Genomic DNA, 6,000 nt, shown 5'->3' on the forward strand with positions numbered 1-6,000 from the left:
TTTAGTAAATTAAAAACTTAGCAGAAACCTGAAGCTTTTTTCAGATTTATGAACCACCTGATGTAGACAGCTTGGCCAAACTGCAAAAGACTCACAATTTTCCAGTCAAATATTTAAGTCATTGTTTTCATTTTAATTTTGTAGTACAGTGCTACAGTGGAGAGTGGCTTAGTGGAAAATTGTTTCCAAAGCAAGCATTTTTATGTGGGGGAAAAAGTAATCTTACACAAGTGTTGAATTTGAATCTTATGTTGAATGAGTCCAGAAAGTCACATGACATTCTAAGAGCTATTTGAGTATTTTAAGAATCAATTATAATCTCAGTCTGATGGGAGAGAGCCAAGCATCTTTTCCCAGCTGCCATTCATAACTTAGAAGTACAATGTAAGTTTAGTAGTACCATGGAAGTCTGCCTAAGATCAATTTAACCTTTGCCAGAAATTCAGCAAACTTCAGTTTGTGTGCCCATATCTACTAAGCCTAAAAACATTATTGCTTATGCAACAATCAGCAGTACATTTTGCTTCACTTTCTACAAAGCTGAAATAAGCAACATGAGCTCACACACAGCCTTATTCTAGTCTACAAAATTTGATTTTTTAAAATCTCTTGTGCATTTCCCAAACTGCCTTTTTGCACGTATATTTTGACAATTGTAACTGCTCACTTTGCAATTCAGATTAAAATATCTTTTTTTAAAAAATTACCATGCAACATAAACTTGGTAATTTTGTTTTTGTTTCTGTTTTGTTTGTTTTGTTTGTTTGAGAAAGATCAAGGGTTAAACTAGCTTGGCGTCATGGATCTGCTTCTGAATTCATTGGATCTTTGCCCACATTTCCTACTGGTTTAGCTTTCTGTTAAATCTATTCACCAACAGTTTAATATATAAGACGAAATCACATACTGGCCACTGCCTGTTACAAAGAACTGAACTTTGTTCTTTCCTGCTCTGTGTTTATCTTCCAAGCACAGAATACTGAAGGGAGACGGCTTTTCTCTCTCTTTAAAATCACTCAGGAAAATGAAGTAACTTGTATTTCACAAACAGGAAACTTAGTTATCTTAATCGAATCTCCTGAGTATTTGGGTGTAAATGTCAGCTGGACGTACAGATTAAATGAATTCCAGAGGGATAGTTATTTCAATGAGTTGCAACAAACTTTAAGTCTCGTGCCATTTAAAGACATTAGGCCTATGTAGTTGGAACTAAACCCATCAACTGAACTGCATCAATTGAAGTCTATTGATTGACTTCCAACTGCTCTTCCTACGTAAGAGCAAACTTTAGCAGATTCACTATAGCAAATATTAAGACCAAAATATCAAAATGTGCACTGTTAAAGTAAATAACACACAGTTTACCCTTGCATGAAAAGAAAACTTCAGCAAACATATACCAGTCTTTAATGCTAATGCCTCTTTCCTTCTCTAAACATGATTCCTGCTACATCCTGTTAACGACCAAGCAGAGATACCCTGTCCTTTGTGGCCAGCTGATTCCCAGTCACAGACTATGAAAGATGCCAAATCATTGTCCTTGTCCAATTAGTACTTACAAAAAATAATAATAAACTATTTCACAAGAAATGAATTGAATTGGCTAGATGATAACCTCTACTATAAAGTGGTATTGCGGGAAGTAGCTGTATATGAATATCCTAATTAAATAAGGGCAAGCAAACAGGAACATAATGTTCTAGCACAGATTTTGTGTGTATTGCAAGTTGGTCTGTTCATTTTATTTTTTATTTTACTGCTTTATTTTTATTCTTATGGCAAGAAGTAATCCAGTAAACCAATAATCAGTGTCTATAGTGGGAGTGCATAGCCTTCTTTAAGCAAGAAAGGAAACAGAATTAATGAACATACGTGTATTGTCCGATTGATTTTATTTATTAGATATTTTTATGCCACCTTTATTACTTTTATAAATAATTCAAGGCAGCAAACATGCCTAATATTCCATCCTCCTCCTGGAGTTTTTAAAGATGTATGCATGACTGCACTGTGATTTGAGTAACATACTTTTCCAAAAGGAGATCTACAGCTAGCTGAAATCACACTTTCTCAAGATTTTGAAATATTTCTCAAGATAAGTTTGGGCATGAGTAAATCTTTTGCCACCTCTTTATCATACTTAATTAAGGCATACATTTTTAAAGTAACTATCTGTGCCTTTCCTCTGACAGGCAGTTATTCCATTAGAACCAATTAAAACTCTTACAATATGAGTCACATCATATAATATGTACCAATGATACTTTTAAAGAAGTATCAAAACACAGTATATTGATTAGGTATGACTGTTGCTCACAGTTGAAAATGTGCCAGTGTGGGAGCTATAAAAGTTTTATTGCTACTGGCTTATCATAGGATACAAAGCTGGGTTTCACTGACTCACTGAGTTTCACAAATGTGCTTTTAAAAACTTTTTTAACAACTCACCCTACAGTCTGACATGCTTGATTCCATTTTTTACCTTTTTAACTTTATATTTAATAACTACAGTATTATAATTAATTTCACCAGCAAATATGCATAAAATTCACAACTGCACTCATTCAGTAAAATATTTTTGTCTTTTTCTTAAAGTGGGGTAGATAAAATGCAAGACTTGCATGGTATATTGGACTAAAGTTTGCACAATCTGTTTTGCTGAATAAAATAATATAACACTCTGGATCTACCTCTCACACATCTAACAAAAAGCCAGGCCACTCTAGATTTTTATTTTTCTTGTTCAATCGTGTCCATTTGTCAGAGACTGTCTGGACAAGTCCTGGCAGTTTTTTTGGCAGGTTTTTCAGAAGTGCTTTTCCATTGCCTCCTTCCCAGGGCTGAGAGAAAGTGAGTAGCCCAAGATCACCCACCTGGCTTTTTGCCTAAGAAGGGGACTAGAACTCATGGACTCCCAGTTTCTAGCCTGATGCCTTAACCATTACACTAAACTGGGTCTCTTAAAGATTATATAAGTAATGTTTTCTTCTGTTAACTGAACTTGTCTTTCTGCTTTTAATATTAGCAGCTTTCTTATATCAAACATGGGTAAATGTTGCTCAGGTCTATCTATGCTACTTGCAAAAGTTCTCCATATTTCAGCAAACTGTTCCTGATTATGCCAGCATTATTTATTCATGTAAAGAAATGTAACACTGAACTATAGGTAAATATCAATGTACAAAAATTATGCAAATAAAAATTTCCCATGTAAATTATGGCAAATTGTTAGGAAAGGTATTACCTGTGACAGATACTGTCTATTCTTAAAAATTCGCTCTTGCTTAAAGCTAAATGCCACTGGATTAACTTGGAATCCTTGAAATCCTGCACTACAATCCACAATTTTTTACGTAGTTCTGTCTCCTACCCTGCTATGGAGGATATGGAGCTAAAGTGTTAATCATCTCAGATGATGCTCCAGAAAAAAAAAAATCTGCAGTATTTCTTCTGGAGCTACAGCGCAGGTGATTTTGTATTAGCAAGAATGCCAGGTTCATCTTGCTTTCCTGGCTTCTCTAACAAGATTTATTCCTGAAATGAAGTTCCTTTCCACTTTGTCATTGTATCTCATTTATTCCAGTTTCATCTTAGGGGCTACTCAAACTATTGAATTTGCTAAGCACATAAAAAAAGTTCAGCTTTAACTGCCAAGGTATAAATTAAACAAGAGCTTTGTATTTAAATGAATTTTGGTTTCACTTGATCTTGTCCTTCAGAGCCTAATTCTTTTAGCGGTTGTGAACGTTACTTCACTGCCACCTAGCGGGAGATTTAGTATGTGGAGTCACCAGTGTGTTTTTTATTACATTAAAGCAAACATGTCACAAAAATGTTGTAACACGAGTTGCTGCTCAAACAGTAGAACCATTCTACTGACCATTCTATTGGTTATGTACCATCAAGTCATTTCCAACTTCTACCAACTACGTAAGTAGACCACGACCTATTCTTTCAAGTCTCCCAAAAATGCACTCTTAACCATGTTTCCTTTTCTCTTTCCTTCCACTTTTCCAGCATTAGAGGCTTTTTCAGAGAGTTGGGAGTTTGCATAATGTGTCTGAAGTAGGACAATCTGAACCTGGTCATTTGTATCTCAAGTGAGAACTTTGGTTTATTTGTTTAATGATCCATCCATCCAGTTTTTCTTGGCTGTCCATGGTATTCTTAGGTGTCTTCATCCAATACAAAAGTTCAAAGGTGCCAATACTCTTCTATCCTGCATTTTTAAAGTCCAACTTTCATTTCCATAGAGGAAATACTGTGGCTTGCAAAATTCTGATCTTTGTAGACATAGACACATCACAGCATTGGACCATTCTATTAATGGTCATATTTTTATGCCATCGCAGAATTCCATATTGACTCAATTTATCCATTTTCACTGACCTATTTACTCTTCCCTCTTAAAAAGATTATCCCCAAATAATTTTATACCTCTTCTGATTGAGAAGTTTCCACGACTCCAATGATATATGCCTCTTGTGCATAGATATTACTCATTCACGCAATCAATTTCTTGTTGCAATTACTGGGACAACAACAATATTACATAGGGGGGGGGGAAAGAAAAATTGGTATTAGTAAGAAAATTTTTAAAAACTATAAAATGCATGTTAGGGAGTTGAGCTGAGGTGGAATCAATATTAAAATGAAGAGCTTAAACATTTCTTCTAAATTTAAATTAAATCATAATAAAAATAAATAGCACTATGACTATTAATAGCTGGAATCACATGCAAAGGAGATAGTTCAATTATATAATATTTTGATCACATCTGCACAGAACTGACATTTGGACAATTTCAATTACAGTTAGTTCACACAAATAAAAAACAATTATTTCCTCCTCCCCCAAAATTTTTTCTATGCATATACTGTATACAGTATTTATACTATACTATACTATACTATACTATACTATACTATACTATACTATACTATACTATACTACTATACTATACTATACTATACTATACTATACTATACTATACTATACTATACTATACTATACTATACTATACTACTATATCAGTCTTTCATAGTGTCATCAACAAAGGACGATATATAGGAATAATAAACAGCATATACAGTATGGAAGAGTGGTACCTAATAATATTATTGTAGTCTTATCCAATCTCATTCTTTTAAAATGTGTTAGTAAAGCAATTTTCATAATTTTTAGCCATAAATTTAGGGAGTGATAATCTCAACATCCGTTAAGGATATGAACTTGGGTGGGCTGTATTAAGACAATAGTTTATTATTATTCTCTGATTTCCGATACTAACTCAATGATATCTGCGCTGAAATTCTTCTAACTCAACTCGCAAATGTGATGAGGAACCATATCCTTTGCACTTACTTTTCAAGTTTAGCTTTACTGATCAGATTAAGGCCAACAAAATTAAAAGATTATTGCCTTATAACATCACTGCCTTCAGATAAGCCACAACTGGTACAGTGAAGTATTTTATATAAGAGTAGCTTTAATAGCTTCAGTTTCTATATTGTTCAAGCAACAGATTATCACTTTTGAGTTACAAAACACTGGAGACACGGGTAATAACTACTGTCCACAAGCTGAATTCTTCTGGTTAGTTGTGTTGTGACTCAGGGCCAGCCTCAGGGCCAGCCTGCAAGTTGCTCCATTTCCTGATAACCTTCTTTCATCTGATTCATTTGAAAAGTATTGGGTTACATGCTCACACTTAATGAATAGGATAGGATAGGATAGGATAGAATTGGAAAGGACCTTGGAGGTTTTCTAGTCCAGCCCCCCCGCTCAAGCAGGAGAACATATACCATCTCAGACAAGTGACTGTCTAGTCTCTTCTTAAAAACCTCCAGTGACGGAGCGCCCATGATTTCTGAAGGCAAGCTGTTCCACTGGTTAATTGTCCTTACTGTTAGAAAGTTTCTTCTTAATTCCAGGTTGCTTCTCTCTTTGATCAGTTTCCAACCTTTTTTTCTTGTCCTGCCCTTGGGCGCTTTGGATAA

Source organism: Vipera berus (genome assembly GCF_964194415.1).
Source record: "Vipera berus genome assembly, chromosome: 7".
Lineage (NCBI taxonomy): Eukaryota > Metazoa > Chordata > Lepidosauria > Squamata > Viperidae > Vipera > Vipera berus.